Here is a 26,724-nt window from a genome sequence, read left to right as displayed (position 1 = left end):
TTTTTTGTACTTTTGTATTTTTTAACGTTTTCTATAATTCTATATTCAAGTAATTATATAAAAAGAAGAATACGAAAAGTGTGGAAGGACAACGCATGTAACGGTACGTGAATGTTACGTGTGCGCAAGACAACCAGGAGAGGTTGTATAGGAAACGAGAGTTCGTTGGACAAGGAGAACGTTTTTTTAGGAATACGTCATGTTTATGTAAACTATATACCAAAGAATTAAAAAATAAATAAATAAATAAATAAAATCGAGTAACTAATTAGTTACCTAATACCATACCATACCATAGCATAGTTAACTAATTAGAAGAGAAAAAGAAAAACATTCGCTAAACGAAATGGCGCGATCAACCTCCGCAAGCAAGGTTGCGATGGTGGCGTTAACAGTTGGGTCGCACGACACAAACAATTTAAAATTGGAGTTCAACCGCTAATCGTGACAAGGCCACGGTGATTTTTACTCTTTTCTATAAGCAGGCGGCACGTTATCAATAGAAATCTCACTCCGCTGGTCCGATGTTTTTAATTATATTTTTAATACACCGCTTATCGCATCGAGCAGCATCATGGCCATTTGTAAACATTCATTGGTAAAGACACGCAATACATCATTTAAGTCCGTCATAATAAAATGGAGAACGCATGATTACATGCATTTCGTAATAAAGATAATAAAAAAAGACTCGCCATACCAACCTAAGAGAAGATTTATAATGATTTACCTTACAGGAGAATAGGTTCAGTTGAATAACACGAAATCCGTACATTGGTTTCTGGAGATCCAAAGACTTTGAGCACCCTGAGAAATTAAAGCAAGTTAGATAAATGCAGAAATTAAAATTGAGACATGATTATTTTATAAGAGTATCATATTGAATTACATATTTGATGCATACAATTAGGTTACAATATTTTGTCATTATTTGTTTGAATTCCATCAAATGCTTTTAAATAAGAAAATTTTGATAAAAATTAATAACATAGTGTTAAAATATAAAATTGTATTATCTTTATAGCGTAATTTATTTATAAATTATAAATAAATTTATAGCTATAACATTCAGAATTTCGCAAAGTATTCTCAGGTATTTTCACTTGCTAAAACTTTTTAATGAATTGTTATCTAACATACATGATTAAAGCACACTCCTCAGTTAATCATTGATCAATGAAATTGGTCTTGATCTTAAAATCTTAACGAATTCCATAATCAATGTTTCACAATATATAGAAAAAAATAATTTTAAAGCGATCTGATCTACATAAAAAGAGAACATTCTCAAGTTTAACATTGCAATGTTGTAATATTTTTACACTTATAAAAGAAATGTTGACATATTTAAGCAAACTAATCCATCAGCGCTTCACATATTTTGGATTATTAAAATATAATTTCACTTGATACTTGATAAATAATTTTAAAGCGATCTGATCTACATAAAAAGAGAACATTCTCAAGTTTAACATTGCAATGTTGTAATATTTTTACACTTATAAAAGAAATGTTGACATATTTAAGCAAACTAATCCATCAGCGCTTCACATATTTTGGATTATTAAAATATAATTTCACTTGATACATTTGGCGTGTTAAAAGTTTTTACAATTCATGAAGGTGTACATTATTGTACATTTGATGATAATAATAATCGTACATATAAGTTATGACAAAGAGTAGAAAAGTAAATAAATGTTCAATAATTCAATGCTTGCTTATCATGTATTAATGTTAATACAAATAAAGATAGGTTTTAACATATATTAACGCATTGAAAAATTGTTGTTTGTATAGCATAAGTATGGTTTAAAATCTATGTACCAATATTAATGGTTTCCTGCCTGTTATTTCATATCTAATACAATTTTATATCTATACTCACAATTTAACTTATGAAAAGTAACAGTGATATATGATCAATATGGATGTCATTAACTACTGCTGAAATACATTTGAAACAGTCTTGGCAGTTCAATTTTCTGATTCCATAAGGATCTATACATACGTCTATATATGGGTGCTACCTTTATTACTTCTGCAACATAAACAAATTGATACTGTAATTTTACTGTGAAACTTTACAAGACCATGATATAAGAAGAGCATATAAACTTGTATATACATGTTTGCAAATATATACAATTTTCATATACACCTGAAATCTAGCTCATACCGCTTTCTGACTTTAAGCACTGTTTGAACGTATTTCCTGTTAATATAATATTTACATTGCGATGTCTTTTCATTTTTTATAGACAAGAAATTTTGTTGCTGTTACATAGTATGACGAAACGTGGTAAAAAGGTACTACGATAATATGGCAAATTTGTAACTTTTAATTAAAAAAGGAGGAAAAAGAAAATATTTTACATTTAAAAATGAAACTTTGAAACCTATTACCTTGTGCAATAAGGATAGAAATTAAACAAATTTCGTATATCGCATCGCAAACTGAACTATGAAAATTGCAAAGTTAAGCGTTATCGATCGTCACGTAGGCCCATACCAATAATCCCAAATAGGTATTTTATTGCTTAATTTTCATCAGTTCTGTACATATTCCTAGGTAGTCGTGTATTAGTATTAGATAAAAAAGTACGAACCTATCTACACAGTTAATAAAAATATAATTGAATTAAGAACTTTTAATACATATTCCACGTTTATTTCTCTTATCTACGATCTAGATCTATGTCTAGATCGTCTAGATCTACGATTTCTTCTATTTATCTTTAATACAGGGTGGTTGGTAACTGGTGGTACAAGCGGAAAGGGGGTGATTCTACGCGAAAGAAGAAGTCGAAAATATAGAATAAAAAAATTTTTTTTTTTTATTTTTTTTTTAATTTTTCCATCGAGACACCGATCTACAGTGAGATCCGTTATAACGAGACGTGATAAAGTGTACGCATACCGAGCGAAAATTCAAAGTCGATTTTCTCGAAAACAAAGCCTCAAACGAAAAATTTTTTCTACTACCAGTTACCAACCACCCTGTATATATGGTTTGATATGTTTGGTGTACCGCAATAATATATGTTAAATTATATAAAACGTATCTGTTTTATATAAGAATAACTTAAGTAAAATCTTTTATTGTATAAACATATATAAAATATTTACCTTAAATAAATCAATGGTCGATCAAGTGTTACATCTTTTGTATTTCTACATTCTCTTCTATCAAAATTTAGCAGATTAACTTTGTAATTCTTTGTTTAGCATTCATTACTAACTGATATATATCCACATTGTAGGCAACCTTGTAGGACTCGTGTCGGTCAACCGCTATTATTTAGAATTGCTTACAGTACTGCTCGTTGATTGGCTACAATTCAGCAGTGCAACATGGTACCTGCGCACATCCTTGCGCGATTATATAAGAATACAAATGTATAATATTTGTACTTTAAGAGTGATTAAATAGATATGTAATTACTGTTGAGAAAAGTTAGGTCGGCATGATTGCTAGTTACTACAAGCTAAGTTGGTACGACTTCTAATGACGCTCTTTTGTCTTAGAAGTCGACCACGTGTTAATTGACCAAGCGTATTCTGTGAGTTAAGACGTGTTGTACGAGGTGGAGAAATATATTGGAGAAAATCGAATCTGTGTGAATCGATTAATTATCAACCCTAAACCCACATCAAATAACAAGTACAATTTTAACAAGCCGTCTTAACAAGATCTTTATGAACACATCATACATCAAATATGATACATGCAAAGTATGTATAACATTTAAGATACATGTATGTATGTATAATGAAAAACAAAACTGTTCTTACAGTTGGAATGTAAAAATAAAAAGAGCAATATTTCCTACAGTATTCAAATATATGTACTTGTACACCATAAGAGACATTTATATAAATAATGTAATTGTATAATAAATGTATATAAAACATTGACATTATTTATTGTTAGGGAAAAATCGATATAAATTTCCTTTATATTGTCGCTTGTAATGATGGAGTTTATTTTGTTGACTAGTGACTCATCGGCTTATTCTGTTTTTGCCGAGCACACGCGTTTTTGTGTCTTGCCGGCAAACTCGACCTAGGCAGTTTTTGCATTACCTTGGTCTAGGCTTTAGAACACAGACTTACTCATACAAGAGCCCATCTGCTTTTGCTGATCGACTAAAAATCTTCAATTGTGTGTGAATACGGTTAATGCTTCTGAATCATTTTATCCTTCTCTCACCTACGAGTAGCCGCAAGTTCAGCTACTTTTACCCCACGGACGCTCTTCTATGACTGACTATGAAGGACGTGATTTTTCGCCGGTCCGACTCTGTAAATCTAACGACACATACGTTCATTAGTAATCAATTTTGTAATTTCGATCGCTATATTGTAATATCGTAAAATAGCTTCGATTGGAAATCGGCTGAAACTAGAAAAACACCGTGTACGTCGTCCTTTTGGTTTGTTTATATCTAAGAGCGCCTATCTGACTAAAGTGACCTAGTTCTTGCAGAGGTATGCAGAAAAACGATAAACAGCGTTAGAACAAAAAGGACGGTTTCGGGTTCAAGGAGCGATGACCGAGAGGTCAGAGTGTGCGAGTCGAAAAGCGAGTGTGTTGCGAAGGGCAGAGTTGATCGAGACGTCGAAGAGTAGAGTCGGAGTTGATCGAGACGTCGAAGAGTAGAGTCAGAGTTGATCGAGACGTCGAAGAGTAGAGTCGTGAGTTGATCGAGACGTCGAAGCATAGAGTCGTGAGAGTTGAGCTGTTAGTGTTGCAGAGTTGTTAGAGTTGCTAGTGAGAGAGAGAGAGAGAGAGAGTATTACCAAATAGCTGTCGAGTTATTTGATGCAAATACGAGCGTTGTATTTAGTTTTCCTGTTAATCAAACATCGTTTTCTGTCTAACTAATATCTGTAATTTCAATCCATTATTAATAAATTATAATAAATCGGACAAAACTATACCTTTAATATATTCCGATATTACAATATACTATAAACAGAAGATAAGGGATAATAAAAATTTAAGTTGGATCTTGCCAACCAATACTGATCTATACGCTGCAGTGGTTCCGACAATTTTTTACGAAGATCTCGGAAACTAAGGCAAACCACCGCACTGACTATATGTATAGGAAAAAGTAGAATATATATATACGAATTATATATATACAAAATAGAGAATTGGACACGAGTTACTGTGTTAGAGATGAAGGCATTTACACTGTCCCACGTTCAATAACGTCACACGCTCAGAAGCAATAATAGAGCAGAAGAAACATCCTGCACGCCACAGCTACCGAAACAATAACCAGATAGTAACGGATTAGCTGCCTTTGATATATACCCGACGATAACCCCTCCAGACGGACTAAAACCTCAGTATAAAAACCCTCCCAAATTAGCGTTTGACACCTTTTTGTTGCAACACTCTGAACCGTTACTCTGTCGGATTCGCATGATAAATTCTATTACTATATTTAAAGTTCAATATATTCACCTTATTCGTGAAACGTTCGAACTGCGACGCGAGGAGATCACCGGTGATCTCTCATTTTCGTGATTTCTTGTGTCTCCTTCGTGACAACAGCAATGCTACTAGAAATGGGAATTACAAAAAATCCAATATATGTTCGTATTGAACCAAAAATTCACGGAACATACCGTGGTTCCGAAAAATGTTTCCAAGAAACAGATTTCAACAAATTTTGAAATATTTTTGCCTGATTGAGAATTCTTTACGTTTCCTACCGGCTCACGAGAAAAACGATCCCTGTACAAAATTTGAGTCAATTGTTAGACACGCTAACAGAGTCTTCAAATTACATTATACACCACATAAAGAATCATCAATTGATGAATCGATAGTTGGAACGCTGTGTCAATCTAGCGTAATCCGATACTTGCAAAATAAGAAGCATCATCGCTGAGGCATAAAATTGTGGATGCTGCGCGATGCAGTTTCAAAGTATTGTTTGACGTTTTATTGCTACAAAGGCGCAAAATTAAAAACTGATAGCGATAGAAGAATATAGAAATAATGGATATGATGTCGTGGTAAATTTATTAAAAGACAGTAATTGTTTGAATAAGGGATATCACATTTTTTTCGATAACTTTTTTAGTAGCGTTGATTTTGTTAGATATTTATATTCTACGGAAAGCTATTTAACTGGAACTATTAGAAGAAGTAAAAGATGTATTCCCGATTACTTGAAAAAAGCTAATATAAATGAAGTAAAATAATTTCGAAACAATGAAGTGTTGTTCTGTGCGTATCGCGAAAGGAGGAGTGTAAAAAATCCTGTATTACTAATTTCAACGAAGATAGCGAATCAAAATGTGATGATAACAAAAAGACAACACGGTAGAAAAATGCATTTGACAAAAGCCGCTATTATTCAATCTTACAATACCTACATGGATGGTGTCGATGAATTAGATAAAATCCTGTGTACCTATCTCGATGAACCAAGAACAGTTAAATATTGGAAATAGGTGAGTTTTAGCATAATCAACCGCATGACTTTAAATGCATATATAACTTACGAGGAAAGAGTCAACGGTCAAGCAATGAATCGGTTAGATTTTATTTCGAATATTATTTTTGAAATTGAGTGTGATGAAGGAAAAGAAAGCACAAGTTTTTCAACGTGGTGATGTAAGAGAAAAAACAACTGGTTTAGTAAAGTTGCCACAACGTAACATGCGACAATGTATAATCTGTAGGACTAAAAATAGCTTAAAAAATCTCACTTCATTTGTGTACAATGTAAAACAGGATTTCATCGGATACGTTTTGATAAACACCCCTGTATCTAGTTGCGAGGGCTGAGTAGTTGCAAAGGATCAAGTATTGTTATCTTTGGTAACGGGTACTTTCCTTAGCGCAAATTTATCGCCATACAGTACCCGGGCACCCCTAGGGCCATAGGAGTTGGGGTTACGCCCAACCATCGCACAACGCACCTAATACCTTGCTACCTGGATTAGCAAAGCCTGGCAGGGGCTGTCGCTCGTCTCAGGGTCGAACGGGGCGTTTTCTAAGCCCTACCGTCTCTCCAGAACGGTTCCGGAGCAGGTGGGACGCTGCTCACCCGCCGAAGGCCATTCGAGGGAGACAAGTACCCCTTAAATCGGCCCTCTTGCCAGCATCTTGGCCATCAACCACTGCCACCACGAGTCCAAACCCATAATTGGTCGAGCAGAGGGGTCACTACCCCCTCCGGGCTTACACTCGACCCCCGTGGTACCATCCTAAGTCATTGGTGGGACTATCGTGTGGATGTACGATCACGTCACTGCCAGCTAGCGATCTACTAACAGTGCTCGGCAGTTCCAGATAGGACTCACATAAGCGGGGGCCTCAAGGTACAAAGTACCCAGGAACTTATCCCGACGGTCCCATCCTTGGCATCAAGATCGTGAGTGCGATACTATCTAAGGCCACGTAGAGAGAGTGTAACCCTACTTAAAGGCCTTACACTTCTGGCGACCTTCCCTGCGGTGTACATAGAGAACTCACGTAAGCGGGACGCTTGCCCAACGGTCCTCCCTGGCTGCGGGAACGTGGGTTTGCCAGCCCCCATAGACTTACATAAGCAAGTCCTCCCTGCGGGACCGTTTACAATGTCAGGCAGTTGGCGCCATATTGGGGTGATGAATTCCTCCATTATCACATAGCGACCTGCTGAGATATAGTCACCTTGCAGTAAGTTCCGCCGTTAAACTTTTTGAATCTGATATTGCCAAGATAGGATGAAACCTTTTAACACGTTCGTCGCCACGTCGCACATATCGGTGCTGTTACGTCGCCTAAAACATCGGCGCTGCAGCTCTCGCGACCGGGCAGCCGATGGCCTGCGTAACGTCATTTCGACCCTCAATAAACCTAAGGACCAACCACAACTTTTCTCTTTCATTGTGTATACATATGTCTTCATTCAATCCGTTGTCCTGAAAGATTTCATAAGGCTAAAAATATTTTCGACGCACATCTGGTTTTTAGAGAGGTCCTTGGGTTTATTAGGCGCAATTAAAGACACGGAGAAAGCGGGTACGCACCCATTAGGAAAAACCGAACATCTATCTAATAGGACAGGCTGGGTTTTCCCATGCACAAGGTCACTCACGAACCACGTTGGTAAGAGGCTTCCTACTCATCACTTCTCCTACGGCTCTAGGAGGGTCAAGTCATCACTTCTCCTGCTACATCAGGAGGGTCAAGTCAACTTATTTCGTCAACACCGCTAGGTCAAGTCAACTTACATCTTCTACATACTACAACGTCGAAGTCTAGCATCAAAATCTAACGTCTATCAAGTATTCTCTAGTGCTACGTCCATTAACATACGGAATTCGACTGTAAGAACCTTGCTCTACTATTCATATCTCATCTTCGTGCGACAAGTTGTCATCGACGATTTATATCTACTCAACAGTGTAGTTTAAGTGTTGGAAATATATATATTTTATAATTCTGTGAATCACAGTGTTATATAAACTTAATCACCCCTATTATCCTAACGGAAATCAGGGGATCGATCAACTCGTGGTGTCGATTAGTATAATCGTAACGGGAATTTACGACTCCCGTTGATGTCTCTCCTCGCGATTGCGTCTCCCCGCGATTGGTCGAAATTACAGGTGCGACGGGTATACTTCCGTGGGGGCCCCGTCACCAACTTATGGTGACGCTCTTCTTGTTCGAGTTAATTAAATATACGATATTATATATAGGATATACAACATAAAAATATTAAAAACACATTATACCATACTTTTTATTAATTTATATTCTGGATATTATATTATATTATTCTATATCGCATGATATTTGTTAAAACATTCCAAACACATTTGGGGTGATTTTGGGCACTTCGACCAATAGTTGTAGACTCCGTCATCACTACTTTCCTCACTATCAAATAGGGTGGTTGGTAACTGGTGGCACAAGCGGAAAGGGGGTGATTCTACGCGAAAGAAGAAGTCGAAAATAAAGAATAAAAAATTTTTTTTTAATTTTTTTTTTAATTTTTACATCAAGACAACGATCTACAGTGAGATCCGTTATAACGTACAGCACGCGTACGAACGAAAATTCAAAGTCGATTTTCTCGAAAACAAAGCCTCAAACGAAAAATTTTTATACTATATTTTCGACTTCTATTTTCACGTAGAATCACCCCCTTTCCGCCTGTACCAGCAGTTACCAACCACCCTGTATATTTTCATACTGTTAACTGAACATTTTGAGGATGAAAAAATCACTGATGTACGTCTCACAATTATGCTTCTCGACTAAATGAGAGATCTCAGGTATCTGCCATGAGACCCCTCGAAATACTTTAGCTTATTGCTTTCTCCATTTCAGAATTAAATAATCAGTTCCTTACAATGAATCGAAGGCAATAAACAATGAATCGAAGGCGATAAACAATGAATTACCGCTTGTCGCTCTTTTTACGTTCTGCGTACCGGCGGTCGGATTTGGGCCCCGCAGGAAACAGCCGAATCACGCTGGGCGACGAACGTGTTAAATAATGTTCGAGATGCCGGTGCTGGTATGGGCTGCAACTGACAAAACTGAGAGTTTTTATTTATGCTCATGCTAGTTGTTTAGCGTTACTTTGGTCACTGTACTGACTAACGTTATGTAATTTACTGTGTACTGAACGGGGCAGATTGCTGATGCGTACGATGGTTAAAAAAAATGTGAAACAGCATTAGTCTCGTCCGGTTTCGGCACGGTCGAACGATGCATAAAGGGCGTTGGAAGCTCGGTGGTGTGTTGAGTTTTTGGATCACGTAGGTGGAGGTTAGCACTCACTTGGCACGGTAGGTCTCCTTATCGTGAAAGCCAACGGTATTGTCACGTAAAATAACAAAATAAAACAAGAAATTTGAGGTAAAAAATAAAAAAAAGAAACTTTATTTTTTTCTAACAACAATCCACTTTACAATCCACTTCCGAACTCTAGGTATGACTTTCCAAGACTGAAACTCTTACAATTTGACTTTCGATCGGATCCGATTACTTTCTTTTGTCATCCCCACCATCCATGCATTTGCTAGGCGTCCGCGACCATTGCCACGTGCTCTTTCTTCTAGAACCTACGGTGGAAGGACTGTTGGGATGTTGATGGTTCATTAGGCACTTCAGCGATATACATTGTCGCCGAGTGCCGCTACATCTTTATGCCGGTCGTGACAGTATCAACGTAAAGAAACGCGCACGGGTCTGTCAGGCAATCGCCATCTTGGTATGGGTGCCCGGTTACTCAGGGCAGGGCTATAGAATCATCAGCCTGGTGCCGATATACGAATTGGTGGTGCCACGAATACGCTGTACGTACAAGTTACGATATGTAGTCTTAGACGAGTATACGGAACGTGCCGTGCCATCTGCGGATTATTGCTAATCACGACAGTTAGGTATTCGAGTACCGAGTGACACCTATGGAGCTGAGAGCGTATTACGGTCTATCGAGAGCCATATAACAAGCTGCATTGTTAAGAGTATTATTCTCTTCACTTTTTGTTATTGGCCTATCACCCTGTTATTTTCAGATTGGGAGAGTGAGTCCATTCCAATCACAAGGGTTAATAGCATGGAATAAATTGGAATAGGAGGAATTTACTAAGCGAAAGTTCCCGACAAAATGGCTGTTTGCCAAGTTTGGTTCTCGAGACGCCATGTCGCTATGTCTTCAGGCGCGATGCTCGAGTTCCACTCGCAACCTCGAGTAGAGGTCGTCACATTACGGATCACTTGTTTGTTGACAGAAATAGGAGCTGCTCTAAGTAAGTTCCATTGTTGGGCTGTTACTTTGGAGATGTTTTTTGGGGATTTCCGAATTTTTCTCGCGGTTCAAATCTATTTTAGATAATGCCTTATAGTGGCAGCTATCTACTTGCCAAGTCGTGTTCTAGGAAAAACCTGGAAGCACGGGTAATTACTTTGAACTCTGAGTCAGTTGGCCTGATATAGTCGGCTGCCCGAAAGTTCCATTATGATATTTCATTTATAAGGAGAGGCAAGTATTGTTTTCTCTTAAATTTTTTGGTTGATTTAAAACATTGTCAAGGAACAAGACATAGCTTAATAATGGATATACAGATGTAGCTTCCTATTGCGTATACATGGCTGTAGGATATGTTTAGAAATCTTGAATGCTGCGAGCGATGCTCTGTTCTTACTGTCGAGTTACTGGACTCGTCTAGGGGATCGTCGCCCTATTATTTAGTGAAGTGAGAGGAGCCGGTTCACTGTTGAGCTATGTTGCTGCGGTATAAACGTGAAGATTTCCACTATAAGTTTAGAGTTTGAGCTTTGTATTGTAGTATTTAGCCGTCTCTCCAAGGACAGCGTTAGGGTTGTGGTTCATATTTAGCCATCAGATATATCGCGATGAAATAAGAGAATACAGAGGTTAGGACAATTATCTAGTTTATTATTCGATGGAATTTGACTGCAAGTAATTTTTGAGTCACTTGTTTCACGAACGAATCGTATTCATTTGTTTCGCTCTTCGTTAATATTCCAAATTCTCTTTTGCCATCGCCTTTTTAACATTAACAATAAGTGTTGAGTGCAATCTTGATGTGAACAGAATGACCAAAATTTTTACGTGACACGCAACAAGGTTGATTTGTGTTATCCTCGCTTTCTTCGGTACAGGACTCTGGATCAATACTTGCATCTAGATCGTAATTCATCGTTGAATTTAAGGCTGCGGCAGTCTGTTGCAATTAGAAGCAACATGGCCTAAATGTTAGCAGGTCTTACATTGCATTTCGTTTTTCACATCTAATTTCTGGTGAAAAGTGGAAGGCAAAATACTGAAAATCAGCCGAAGATCAGGAATTGAAGAAAATTTCAGGCTGGCTTTTGACACTAATCTCACCAGGCCCGGTTAAATAACTGTTTAAAAGTTGAGAAATCAATTAATAGGAGAATATAAGAATTCACATAAAGCTAGATGAACAAATGAAATAACGATAAATGTACAACTTTAAATTAGATCTTTAAACCAGTCATTTGGCTAGCCCTGGTAAGGTTAGTTTTTATTAAATAGTTTAGTAGTCGTTGCGCGACATTTTGAATATTCATTCGTATAATAATTAGCAAAGTAACTTTCCTTCGTTGATTCCTCCGCCACAATTAATTTTCATTATTTACATCCTTCACTATACATTTCTTAATTCTCCGTATTCAAGATATTTCTAAGAATAAAAATCATTGGATTGGTTAAAATTTCAGATACTACGTCGTGATAATAAAAATGTTATAGAGAAAATATCAATGGACTTCAAATTCTCAACCATGCGAAAATTATTCTCTTACTACATTATTCGCTTAGTAATAAATGACGTTTCTCTTTCATTTTTTTTATATTAGTATTAAAAGTCAATACGCACTTAAAAAGCACTTAACCCTTCATCTGCATACTGGGTCATTGCCGACCAGTAGTTTTAAGCAATTTTTCATTTTCTCCATGCTGTTGTTTAAATCTTGCATTGTTTAACGAAATTAAGGTTATAAAGTAAGGCAAGTAAGGTAATAAGTTAGACAAATATATCTGTAATGTTGCCAGTAGGGCTACGAATTACTGTACGATGTTTGTAAATATCGATGTAGAGAAAGATTCGTGCTGCGCAATTCGAAAGATTCCTGCTGCGTAATTCGAAAGGAAGTGCTTCGTAGAAGATGAATGTTTTTGTTGATGTATACATTTCTTTGTCTAGTAACGTGTAATTGTTAACTGCGTAGCTGCTTGTGCCACCGGCTCATGTGTCCCCCCTTCTCTCACCACTTTGAAAGTTGCTATGCGAAACTAGGGTACAAGGAGTCGTTTAGTCGTCTCATTTCGTACCGATAACGTGGATAGCGTTGCGTCAGGTTTGTAACGTATTATAACCTATTTTTGGCGTCGGTTCTTTATTACTTCCATTAGTGTATTTTTCGCATTATTCATTACTATATTTTTTACCATCGTTTAACTTTGTAACTTATATTTTTTTTTGATAAAGGTGACGCGCAAGTAAACTCAAGTACTTCAAAGCAAGATTTCGCATGCGTTTCTGTAGCATTATTTAAGTATATTTAGTTGTGAACTTTCGAATTCTTGCAATTATTTTTCACTATTTATAACACGCGACTATAGTGTATTAGTGGAGTGTATATCTCACATTCTAGTAACGAACATTCATAGTATAATTCTTGCAAATGCCCGCATTGCATTCACGGTATTCGTAAACATTTGTTCGATATCGAGAAATATCTTATAATTTTAAATTAATATTTTTCATATGTAAAATAAAAGTAGCAATATTTTCTAAATAAACGTTTGATAGAGAAAAGAAGAAAAACATCAAAACAATATTTCGCTTCTTTTCTACTCCCCATCCCACCCCACCCATAAACAACTCTATTTTTAGGGAATATTTGTGACCGCGTGCAATGCGGTTTTTAGAGTCAGTGTTTGGTCCGCAAAAGTATTTTTCAATATTTTTAAATCATGGTCGTTTTGATTAAATCCAATTAAATAATCACAAGCGAAAGTAATACAATTTTATCAAACAATTTTGTATGCGACATCAGAGCTCTTGTTCGCCCGTTATAATTTTAGCGGTCTTGGTAATGTGGTCTTATTTTATATTATTTTGAACATTCTTTTTCAGTACTAGAGTCAGTGTATCAAGAGGACAAAGCCTTTGCAGGAGCTCAAGAATGTAAGTAGTTTTACATATTGTATTTCAATTTGTTCTATTTATTATATTTTGTTTGAAATATTGTTAATTATACAATAAAAATGATTGATAATTTAGGAAGCTGTAAATGTCTTTTTTAATTGAAATAAAGACTTAAAGTCTCAACATTTAAGTACAATAAAACTGTCTGATACGCACAAAAATTACTGCATTCTCAATGTTATGTTCCCAAACTTTTATGTTAGAGTTTCAATTTATATACTTATTAGAGTTTAGTCTTTATTATTGTTAAATTTCCATGTTTATTATTGTATATTAACGATATTAATGATATTTTCTGTTTTGTTATAGACATATCACAGCTTGAACTTCTTTGTCTTCTTTGGGAATGCTCCAACGATGGCTCAAAAGCCAAGAATGTAAGTAACTTTACATATCTTACTTGAATTACGTGTATTCTGTATATTTTGCTTTGAATACTATTGATTAAGAAATACAATTTGATTGAAAATTTCATAGGTTAGGGTTTTCTGAGTGGAAAAGATGGCGGCATGCAGAGAGAACTTGTTTAGGTCGCTCCGTACTTTGTAGACTAAATTATACTGAAAATAAGGAAAGGTGACAAAAAAGTGGACCGGAGTGTTGTACCAGTGCGTGTGTGCAAAGTGCGCAAGAAAATTGGCGAGGAAAGGACTGGATGGGACAGGGAAGCGAGAAAAAAAATTCAGCCTTGTCGACGAAGCAGTAAGGAAGACAGGTAAGGACGCTCACCGGCAGCGTCGCACTTAGACTGGGGTGTAGACCGGGAGCAGTTACGCCACAGGTGCGGAGGCATCGGTCATCAGGCCAAGAGCTGCCCTGCTTGCGCGCCCAGGTGCCCGCTCTGTGAGTCGCTTGGTGTGCCCACCACCCACAGAATGGGAGGGGCGGCATGCGTTCCGCCAAGAACTAAAGAGACGAGCCGAATTCGGGAGCCTGCTACGGACGGAAGGTAGGGTGACAACGCGAGAGATATACCGCAAGAAGAGGAAGGGATGACGAGTGTGGCAGATAGCTCAGGGGAGGACATGGATATGGACTTGGTAAACTAGATTTATGCGGCTCCCCCAGACTAACTTGGGGCGATCGTATACTAGCTCTATCGTATTCTAGACACCCTTAACTAGGTCGTAGACCTGGATGGTTTAGTCGCTATAACGTGGACGTCAGCACCGGGCATACTCGCCGCAAGCATCCTGTTCTAGCAGGGCAAGGGGTATGCCGCGATCGAGTTTGCCGGCCTGTGTTTGGACATAAGAGGAGAGGAGGTTGAGGTAGGAGCTCAGATGAAATGCTTGGACCTCATCATCGATAGAGATTGGACGTTCGGGCCGCACTTCAATTTCCTGGTTCACAAAATGACGAAGACAGCCAACGCTCTATGTGGTCTGCTGCCGAATATCGGTGGGGCAGAAGTCGGAGTGCGCCGACTGTATGTGGGAGTCGTCCATTCTTGGGCCTTGTACAGGACCCTGGTGTGGGCAGAGGATCTGATGACAAATTGACACAGTCTACTTTTGCTCAGGAGGCTTCATCGAGGAGGATCGTAAGCGGATGCCGGACGATGTCATATGCGTCGACGACTGTCCTGGCAGCGTCTCCTCCGTTCGAGCACCAGGCTTTAGCGCCCCGACGAGTGTACGAAGATCAGAGGAGCCGAAGCTCAGGCGGGGACTCTCCTCCCGCCGAGCAGGCGGCCCGAGACGTTCGGGGGGAAGTTAGAGGAGAGGCGTGGAAGCGGTGGCGCTCCCACCTAGTTATCGAAGACCAGATCTGGGACCACCGAGCCGGTAGATTGGTACTGCGAAACTGGGAGGCTTGGAGAGACCGCAGAGGGCTTCCACTGTCCTTCCGGATGACGCAGGTGCTCACGGGACATGGAGTATTCGGGGAATACCTGAAGAAAATCGGAAGAGAGATGACGAGTACCTGTCATCACTGCGGCGAGGGCGAGGACATGGTCCAGCCCACGTTAGAATTTTGTCCGACTTGGGAGGCCCCACGTCTTACTTTACGGCTGATGATTGGCGAAAGATAGACCCCTCGTTAGTTGTAAAAGCGATGCTGAGGGGGCGACAAGAGCTCCTCGCAGTACGCTCATATTGCGAAAGCGTAATACTCGTAAAGGAACGAACAGAGCGGAAGAGGGTGAGAACGTACCACCCTTGCAGGGTTCTGCGCCGAAGGACGGCCCTACGCCGTCCTAGGTGGTCATAGAGGCCGACACGACGTGGAGAATCTGAACCTTCTCAGACTTGCACGACGGCCCATGGGATAGCGTAGGGTCCCAATGCCAGAACTAATCAAGTAACGACTCCCTCAGACAGGAGAAGACGCAGGAGTGCTCCGGCAGTAATTCGAAAATTTTCTGGTTTCCTGGCATTCCAGCCAAGCGGGGGGTGGTCCATCGTGGAGTTTTAGTCGGTAAAGTCCGACACTACCCCGCCGCTTCCAAGCTGGGTGGTGTCCATGAGGATTTCTCCACGTATAAAAAAAAAGATTGGGGGTTTCTAAGACTATTCTTCTATTAAAATAAAAAAAGTTTTAAAACCAAATTATAAAACAAATGACTAATATATGTAGTAACTTATGGATCTTAGAGTAAGGATAAGTAATGATGATTTAATTAGAGTTTAGTGTAGTTTAATAAGCAATACTCAGTAACAAAAACCGATTACAACATCGTCGTACGTATCATTATCACACACGCCTTGACTTCCTGATTCACACTCCGTGACCTCTCAACTCAGACTACACTTCTCCACTCGCATTCTGTCCGTTCTAGCATCCCTTTGTCTTTTTCTAGGCCCACCATACGCGTGTTCCGCAGACGCTCGTGGTCAGGGTCACGTAGGCCTTTTCTACGAAACAACACTTGAAAAGACCGATGACACATTTATGGACCCGACGGCGCCTCGGCTCTCGCGACATTGTTCATGGTTAACTCGATGTTTATTAGGCCCTTTTCCCGATACTACATATATTTAAAAATCATTAGTTTCTTGATTTCTGGATTAAAAATTTTTTTATTAGAGTTTCAGTTTTTACATTTATGGATTTTTATTAGAATTTCAATCTTTATTATTACTAAAGTTACAAATGTAATAAATTTCATTTTTCATCTCCAATTTTCCAAATAATCAGTGATCATTTATCCTATTTTGATTTGTACCAGATTTTTCACAACCTTCATTTTCGCCATTGAATTTTCGACAGTTCCTGCCTGATGTTAGTCTTTGAAATGATATTTGTTGAGATAGTGCAATATCGATGGCAACGTTTTCCGTTTCTCCGCTTCTAATGGTTAGTCGCATGCATCTTTGTTCCTCCGGTCACTCAATCATGTCGTAGGATGAAAGGTCCGAATCGGCACGGGTGACTGGTTGTATTATGTATAATTTTTTGCGAGCATAGTGACCGCGGGTACTTTTTATACCCGTGAGTAGTAGCATTATTTTCATATCATTATTTATTAGTTCAGGATTGGTCTTCTTGCACATCGCGATTGTAATCAATTTTTTAATAATTAGTTTAAACATATAAATTTGAGAATATATTCGTGGAACTGACAAATATGTATAATAGTATTCGGTATAAATATTTGCAAAAGGCAAATATCTAGACGAATATACCTCTATGATATAAATACACTTAATCTTAAGCAATGAATTTTAGTATAAATAAGAGATACCGAAGCGTTGGAATGAAAGATGCAATTTTCACTCAATGATAATGCCGATACATGCAATACACGATACATACATTTTGTGGCAATATTAAGTCACATTCTTTTATTTGACTTCAGATATTATAAACGTAGGTAGAATTTAAAATATGAATTAAAATTCATTTTTTTTCCGTACAAGAATGTGTGAAATTTTATGTGTAAGAAGAAACTTCACGACAGGCAGATTTTTGAAACAAAGCAATGATTTTGGACACTGTTTCTGCATTTTCGGAAATGTGCTATGACGAAGAGGTTGTCGGAAATTATTTCTATCTTGGTAATACATTTAGAGACAATTATTCCATTTCATCGAGTCTTAGTCTTTTTATTAATGCTACTTTTTTGATAATATTAAAATTTCAGTAATTTATTAAATTAATAAAACAGAGTTATTATAATCCGAAACGAAGTAATAAAATGTAAAATCAAAGAATATTAGTCCGTTAAATACAAATGAGACAAACTAATCATGTTTTTAGATTAGGATTTCCAGATTTGACAATTTCCGTGCCCATTGTCAGGATCTCGTTCACGTGCCCAGGTGCTACTTGAATGGGAAAAAGAGATTGGGCACGATGACTATTGTATTTTCGACCAATCGCGGGGAGACGCAATCGCGAGAGGAGACGTCAACGGGAGTCGTAAATTCCCGTTACGATTATAATAATCAACACCACGAGTTGATCGATCCCCTGATTTCCGTTAAGATAATAGGGGTGATTCAGTTAGTATAACACTGTGGTTCACAGAGTTGTAAAATATATATATTTCCAACACTTAAACTACACTGTTGAGTAGATATAAATCGTCGATGACAACTTGTCGCACGAAGATGAGATAGATATGAATAGTAGAGCAAGGCTCTTACAGTCGAATTTCGTATGTTAGTGGACGTAGCACTAGAGGATACTTGATAGACGTTAGATTTTGATGCTAGACTTCGACGTTGTAGTATGTAGAAGAAGTAAGTTGACTTGACCTAGCGGTGTTGACGAAATAAGTTGACTTGACCCTCCTGATGTAGCAGGAGAAGTGATGACTTGACCCTCCTAGAGCCGTAGGAGAAGTGATGAGTAGGAAGCCTCTTACCAACGTGGTTCGTGAGTGACCTTGTGCATGGGAAAACCCAGCCTGTCCTATTAGATAGCTATTCGGTTTTTCCTAATGGGTGCGTACCCGCTTTCTCCGTGCTTTTAATTGCGTCTAATAAACCCAAGGACCTCTCTAAAAACCAGATGTGCGTCGAAAATATTTTTAGCCTTAAGAAATCTTTCAGGACAACGGATTGAATGAAGACACATGTGTACACAATGAAAGAGAAAAGTTATGGTTGGTCCTTAGGTTTATTGAGGGTCGAAATGACGTTACGCAGACCATCGGCTGCCCGGTCGAGAGAGCTGCAGCGCCGATGTTTTAGGCGACGTAACATAAAGCTTTAATGGATAATGCATTCTGTAATGTTATCAGTGCTAATGGCGCATTGCTGGTTTCCCTTTGAATCGTATTTTTACTTTAATCATTGACTATAATAGGATTCCATCTTTTCAAGCAAACGCGAGTACTTGGTAGGAAACTGTAAATGAATGCTTTCTGCTCCACTGTTTCATTAAGCATATGCGTTTTGAAATCGGAAATCGTAAATCCAATCGCATAATGCATAGTAAACTGCTTTAAATTGCCGGTTACGTGTATTACTATCGCACCGAGTCTCTAAAAATTCCAGAAGAGGTTTATGCAATTAGTGGAATACTCGATGAATATCTTTTTTTTTCTTTTTTTTTACGTGGACAAATCCTCATGGACACTCCGCTGCTGCAGTATTCGCGTAACAGCAGAGTAGTGTCGGACTCCTACCGACTAAAACTCCACGATGACCATCCTACGCGTGTGACAGGGGTGCTCCAGGAACCTCTTATGAATTAACTTCCGTTGCATCCCCTTCTCGCATCCTCTTGTTCGAGCCAGTCCTAATACCTCCCGGCTATTGAATTGGCGTTAAGGGGGGGGGGTCATTGCCCCCAGCGCTGTCGCTCCTTCTAGTTGTGGTCCGTTGGGTCGGCGATGGGGCGTCTCTAGGTCGTCTGACTGACATTCTTCTCTATCGTCTTATCCTGCAAGGGTGAGAGTTTTTCTTTCTCTCCCTTTCCGCTCGCTCCTTCGCAAGCATAACTCGCTCGCAGAAGAGGCGGACGGCCTCGTATTCCTGTGACCCTCTCAATATCGCTTCTACAATCGCTGAGGAAGTCAGCGATTCTCCTATGGCGTGCCGAAGAATGCAGCGGGGCAGTTCCCACGCCGGGCAGAGCTCCAGGGTGTGCTGCGCTGTGTCCCTGCCCTCTCCGCAGTGGTGGCAGATGTCTGTCGTCTCTCCGATTTTTCTTAGGAACTCGCCGAACACGCCGTGTCCGGTGAGCACCTGGGTCATCCTGAATGTGAGCGGGAGGTCGTGGCGGCTTCACCATGCCTCCCAGTTTGGGAGGACCGCCTCCGCGCCTGGATGTTCGCATCCCTCGTTGATCAGCTGGGATCGCTGTTACGTACTCGTTTAAAGTCAAATTCAAACTTTTGATTTTAATTTGATTTATTTTCTGTTTGGTTGAAATTTAATCTGAAGGGAAAGATTTAAATGATTTGATTGTATATGAAATATTGCTTACATGGTAGTTGCTGCCACCAGAAGCAGTCTGAGGACTGTTTCGAATAGAGAAATTTCTTTATACTTCTTTCCGAAATAATTTATTGATAAGTTAATTACTATGGGTAGCGTTGACTAGCGTTAGGCTACTGATAGATAATTTCCACGTTTTCGGCTAACCTGCTATATGCAGGGATACTGGCACGGGAGAGGATTAAAGTTGAGTAAAATAAATATTCGATTTCGTCGCACGGAATTTATTTAAACTTGAGTATGGAATTATTTAAATTGTTATATGTATATATATATATGTATATGTATGAATTGTTCGAGAAGAAGAAATTTTTATAAAATCAAGTTTCTTACCTTAAGGAGTAAGTACCGTCGGGGGCCATCACCTCGTCTGCGGTAATGATCGTCGGTGTGTTTATTATTGGATTTTATTATTCAACTCGAGTATAATTATTATTAAAACCTTTAGTTTTATTTATTTATTTTGATTAAAAATACACACTGAATAAAGCTTGCAGTTTATTATTCGGACTAATGTCGCGGATACAAATATATTTATTTATAAAGATATTTTGATCTCGCCAACGAAATCAACACTTAGAAGATTTCTAATTTAATTGTGACTTAGACTGAACAAGTAATGAGAGACGGTCGAAACGCAATGCACGATAGACGACAAAATAATAGCGTAACGTAGAATTGACGACAAAATAATCAGCCGAAACGTAACGTACAATTAATGACAAAATAATGAGCCGAAACGTAACGTACAATATAATGAGCCGAAACGTAACGTACAAAAAAATGAGCCGAAACGTAACGTACAATTAGCGACAAAATAATGGGCCGAAACGTAACGTACAATTAGCGACAAAATAATGAGCCGAAACGTAACGTACAAAATAATGAGCAGAAACGTAACGTACAAAATAATGAGCAGAAACGTAACGTATAAAATAATGACAAAATAATAAGCCGAAACGTAACGTACAATTATAATAAAAATATAACTTGTCTGTTAAAGTATAGTTTCGTATACGTATTTTTATTTTATTTATGTTTGTTAAGTTATGTATATGTGTATACATTTTTATTTTTTTATATATACATTTATATTCGTATTTCATAATGTAACTTCATATAGAATTTATTTAATTTTAAAATGTTTAGGTTTTGATAACATATATATGTATATATATGTATATATATATATATATGTATATATATATATATATATATATATATATATATATATATATATATATATATATATATATATATGTCGGAGTGGCGTTGCGGTTAGGATTGTGGGTGTTTGGTGAGTCTTCATTGAAATTAGCCATCGTTGCGATATAATAAAGACACAGTTTATTAGCACAGGCACGGATGATACAAGTTTAACAATCGACTATGGTGATTAGGCACCCGCGATACTAGTAACAATGGTCTCGGGTTCGATAACGAATCCGCGGTCAACGGGATGATGAACGAACGTGCTCGCGAGGTCTAAGTCTGAACAATAATAATTCGTAAAGACGTTACTCCTTTAGTCGATGAGATCGCGTGAAAGAATGCCTTTTCCGTCCCGATGATGCCACAGAGGAAAACTATATCGGGGTGTGTCTAAGGGCACGAGATCATCGGATTCGTCGAGGATAGTCTTCGTTCAGGGAGTAAGGGAAATTGGCGTTGCTGCTAATTGGTCAATTTCCATATCGGTGGTTAGAAAAGATGCTAGCCGCCCTCGAGGGAAAGTTGCTAGTGGGAGACGCCGTTCGTTGAAAGAAATAGATCTCCCCTATCTTCCCGTAGTTGGGACAAAGACTGTTTATCTGTTCGAAGGACTTTAGGTAACTAGATATTAGTGTTTATAACGGCCCTCGGGCTAGCTGGTCACGTACTGTGGAGAGACATCGACATCTGGCAATCATCTTTCTCGAAGAATAGGAACTGCGTGTGGCCACGGGACAGAGACCGTTGGAATGTTTACTGTCATGTGTCGCCAGAGATATTTCTTTTAAGGAGAGCTATAGAATTACTTCATACCTTTGTTAGGCAAAACGTTCATCCCTTGACCGCGGCTACGTTCGGCGACTGGCTATCGCCTCGAGCCCAAGCTCATTATCACAAATCTTGAACAAATACAATCGGATCGAAAGACGACAATTGTTTAATTACGCCTATGATAGAATCTAGACTACGGTGTTAAGGGATTTTCCCGGGGTTCCAAAGGGAGGACTCCGATGTCCTTTCATCTCCGACATATATATATATATATATATATGATTATATATATATATATATATATATGTTGGAGAGGGAAGAACACCGGAGCCTCTGGAACGCTGGATAATCCCGCAACATTGTAACCTAGAGCCTACTATAGCTGTAATTAAACAATTGTAGTTATTCAACCTAATTGTAATTGTCCGAGATTTGTGATAGTGAGCTTGGGCTCGAGGCGACAGTCGGTCGCCAACGTGCCCGCGGTCAAGGGATGAACGTTTTGTCTAACAAAGGTATGAAGTAATTCTATAGCTCTCCTTAAAAGAAATATCTCTGGCGACACACGACAGTAAACATTCCAACGGTCTCTGTCCCGTGGCCACACGCAGTTCCTATTCTTCGAGAAAGATGATTGCCAGATGTCGATGTCTCTCCACAGTACGTGACCAGCTAGCCCGAGGGCCGTTATAAACACTAATATCTAGTTACCTAAAGTCCTTCGAACAGATAAACAGTCTTTGTCCCAACTACGGGAAGATAGGGGAGATCTATTTCTTTCAACGAACGGCGTCTCCCACTAGCAACTTTCCCTCGAGGGCGGCTAGCATCTTTTCCAACCACCGATATGGAAATTGACCAATTAGCAGCAACGCCAATTTCCCTTACTCCCGGAACGAAGACTATCCTCGACGAATCCGATGATCTCGTGCCCTTAGACACACCCCGATATAGTTTTCCTCTGTGGCATCATCGGGGCGGAAAAGTCATTCTTTCACGCGATCTCGTCAACTGAAGGAAGTAACGTTCTTACGAATTATTGTGCGGACTTAGACTTCGCGAACACGTTCAACCATCATCCCTCTGACCGCGGTTTCGTTATCGAACCCGAGACCATTGTTACTAGTATCGCGGGTGCCTAATCACCACAGTCGATTGTTAAACTTGTATCATCCGTGCCTGTGCTAATAAACTGTGTCTTTATTATATCGCAACGATGGCTAATTTCAATGAAGACTCACCAAACACCCACAATCCTGACCCCAACGCTACTCCGACATCAGAAGTGGGATCAGAACCGTTTAAAGCGCTACAAGAGCAAATGGCCCTTATGCGCGAGTTAATTCAGACGCTAGCGCACAAACCGGGGGAGCAAAGACCGAGTGCGGAATCTAAGAATGCAACGTTACCACGTTTTGACCCCGAAGGCACAGGCGCCGATCCATCTGCGTGGTGCGCGCATGCTGATCTGATTTTGAAAGACCACCCGATGCAAGATAGTGCGTTACTCTCCGCTCTAAATCGCGCCCTAAAGGGTTCTGCTGCGCATTGGCTTTCGCAAGTGGTGCGCGGTGGAAAGCTTACCTGGCCAACGCTTAAGGAACAATTTCTCTCGCGTTTTGGTGGCAGAGAGACAGCCGCTTCGGCGTTAATAAGGATATCCAGAGAACGACCGTCGGAGACTGAATCTCCGGGAGCGTACGGTAGTCGCCTCCGCTCCATGCTGCAGATGAAGTTGCAAGATCTAACGATGCCCGAAGTGATCAACGCCCTCGCCCTTTATATACTGAGCTCACAAGATCAACGCTTTCAACGACTAACGCTCGCGAATAATATCAGGACGGAGGACCAATTTCATGATGAAATGAGGATTCTCCCTTACAACGATCAGCCGACATTTTCGTCAAGAAATCCACCGGCGGAACCCGAAGCCAAAAGACGCAAGCTGTCGGCCCACCACGTGAAGTGCCTCTACTGTGGTAAACAAGGACACAGAATAGCTGAGTGCCGCCGTAGGATGCAGAGAGAACAGCGAGGAAATACGCAACGCCCGGAAGGAAGACAACCGGCAACATCGCCCCAGGTGGTTTGCTTCAAGTGTAAGGCGGAGGGCCATATCGCACCAAACTGTCCGCAACAACAAGACGGAAAATCCAGCCCCAAGAACAAACTCCGAGTCGACGTCTGTGTGATGAAGCCGCCAGTTGGTAGTTTGAGTCATCTGGGTGAGTCGTTTCCGTTTTACTTCGATTCCGGAGCCGAGTGCTCATTAGTTAAAGAATCTGTAGCCTCGAAATTTTCCGGTAAGAGAACGACAGATGTAATAGAAATGCAAGGAATCGGAAATACCTGCGTTAAAAGTACGTCCCAGATTTTGTCCGTCGTACGTATTAGCGATTTTACATTGGAGATAGCTTTCCACGTCCTTGACGATAGTCATTTAAAGTACGATATTATGATTGGTCGCGAGATAGTAAGCCAAGGATTCGATGTAATCATTACGCCCAACGGCCTCGATATCCGCAAAACGAAGACAGTCAATGCTTGCCATAAAATCGTCGAAAATGGGATTGACTTTAATAAAGTAGACACCGAAGTATGTGGTAATGATAAGAGCCGATTGATTTCTATTCTCCAAAATTTTAAAGAGTCATTTATTACGGGCTTCCCGCGTACTCGCGTAAATACGGGCCAGTTAGAGATTCGATTAATTGATCCCAACATCACCGTACAAAGAAGTCCCTACAGACTCAGCGAGGAAGAACGAAGAACAGTGCGAGAGAGAATCAGCGAGTTAATCGAGGCAAAAATCATAAGGCCCAGTAGTTCGCCGTTCGCGAGCCCCATGATACTCGTGAAGAAAAAGGACGGCTCAGATAGACTGTGTGTAGATTTTCGAGCGCTAAACAAAAACACGGTCGCGGATCGGTATCCCCTACCCCTCATCGCGGATCAGATCGCGAGATTGCAAAAGGCGAGATACTTCATTAGCTTAGACATGGCCAGCGGGTTTCATCAGATTCCTATTCATCCTAATTCGACGGAGTATACGGCGTTCGTTACACCCGACGGACAGTACGAGTACCTAACCATGCCGTTCGGATTGAAAAATGCACCTTCCGTTTTTCAGAGGGCCATTCTCAACGCCTTAGGCGACCTTGCGTATTCATACGTTGTTGTCTACTTGGATGACGTTCTAATTATTGCCGACTCGATAGATCAAGCCCTAGAAAGATTGAACACCGTATTGGATACCCTCGTAAAAGCCGGATTCTCTTTCAACTTTTCAAAATGTTCTTTCCTAACGACCTCGGTACTTTATTTGGGGTATGTAATCCGTGACGGAGAAGTTCGCCCTAACCCGGGTAAAATACACGCCTTGAGCTCTTTACCTGCGCCAACGACCGTCACACAGCTCAGACAATTCATAGGGCTAGCCACTTACTTCCGAAAATTCGTCCCTAAATTCTCACAGATAATGAAACCCTTGTACGCGCTTACTTCCGGTAACAAAAGCATAGCTTGGACGGATAAACATGAAAAAATAAGGCAAAAGGTAATTTCCGTCCTGACCGAAGCACCGGTGTTAATGATATTCGACCCCAACTACCCGATAGAACTACATACCGACGCTAGTTCTGAAGGATATGGGGCCATTTTGATGCATAAGGTCGAAGGTCAAAATAGAGTAGTAGAATATTACAGTAAAAAGACTAGCCCCGCGGAATCCAGATACCATTCCTATGAACTGGAGACGTTGGCGGTTGTAAACGCCGTCAAACATTTCCGTCATTACCTACACGGACGAGAATTCCTCGTTGTCACTGATTGCAACTCCCTAAAGGCATCCAGTAATAAGGTACATTTAAGTGACAGGGTTTACAGATGGTGGGCCTACCTGCAAACTTTCACCTTCGACATTATGTATCGGGAAGGCAAACGAATGGCTCACGCCGACTTCTTTTCGCGGAACCCCGTAGACTCGGATCACCGTAAGATCGACAAAATCGCCGAAAAGGAAATCAATCTGGCCGAAATCTCCGACGATTGGCTCTTAGCGGAACAACGTCGCGACCCCCAAATCACCGAAATTGTTGATAAGTTGCGGAACGACGAGCTTGCGGAAGACATCGCGAACACCTACGAACTACGATCCGGCACCCTGTACCGTAAAATACAAAGAAGGGGCAGAACTCTCTGCTTGCCCATTGTCCCAAGGGGCTTTAGGTGGTCCGTGATCAGCCATGTACACCAGTCAATCATGCACTTAGGATGGGATAAAACGCTCGAGAAACTATACGAGTATTACTGGTTCGAAGGAATGGCGAAATACGTTCGCAAATTCGTTGAGAACTGTCATGCTTGTCGAGTTTCTAAGGCCAGTTCCGGCAAAATACAAGCCGAACTACACCCCATACCTAAGACCAGCATACCTTGGCACACGGTTCACATGGATATCACGGGCAAACTAAGCGGTAAAAACGACGCGAAGGAATATGTCATTGTGCTGGTCGACGCCTTCACCAAGTTCGTATACTTGCACCACACCCGTAAGATAGACTCCCTTAATACCATTAAAGCACTCAAGTCCGCTATATTCTTATTCGGCAGCCCC

General features: G+C 39.9%; 2 long non-coding RNA genes across 4 annotated transcripts in view; one reads left to right on the top strand and one right to left on the bottom strand.

Annotated features, from left to right (window-relative positions):
* Positions 1-1,440: 1,440 nt before the first annotated feature.
* LOC138183822 (uncharacterized) lies at positions 1,441-3,265 on the bottom strand. Of its 2 annotated transcripts, none has more exons than XR_011174178.1 (4): positions 3,130-3,265; positions 2,407-2,613; positions 2,129-2,215; positions 1,441-2,041 (listed from the first exon to the last, which is right to left on the bottom strand). It is a non-coding gene; the product is annotated as an uncharacterized LOC138183822 (long non-coding RNA). The 2 variants fall into 2 exon arrangements; XR_011174179.1 differs by having other exon boundaries at positions 2,407-2,568.
* A 9,167-nt stretch (positions 3,266-12,432) lies between these two features.
* Positions 12,433-26,724, top strand: part of LOC138183819 (uncharacterized) — a 117,594-nt gene continuing 103,302 nt past the window's right edge. Inside the window, exons 1-3 of one of the 2 annotated variants that reach the window (XR_011174172.1) lie at positions 12,433-13,713; positions 14,044-14,111; positions 16,907-17,034. This is a non-coding gene — a long non-coding RNA (uncharacterized LOC138183819). The remainder of the gene's footprint in view (positions 13,714-14,043; positions 14,112-16,906; positions 17,035-26,724) is intronic. The other variant, XR_011174173.1, reaches the window with a different exon arrangement.

This window comes from Bombus flavifrons, chromosome 10, assembly GCF_040668555.2.
Source record: "Bombus flavifrons isolate JBK064 chromosome 10, iyBomFlav1_principal, whole genome shotgun sequence".
Classification (NCBI taxonomy): Eukaryota; Metazoa; Arthropoda; class Insecta; order Hymenoptera; family Apidae; genus Bombus; species Bombus flavifrons.
This window is presented reverse-complemented; position numbering and strand designations above follow the sequence as displayed.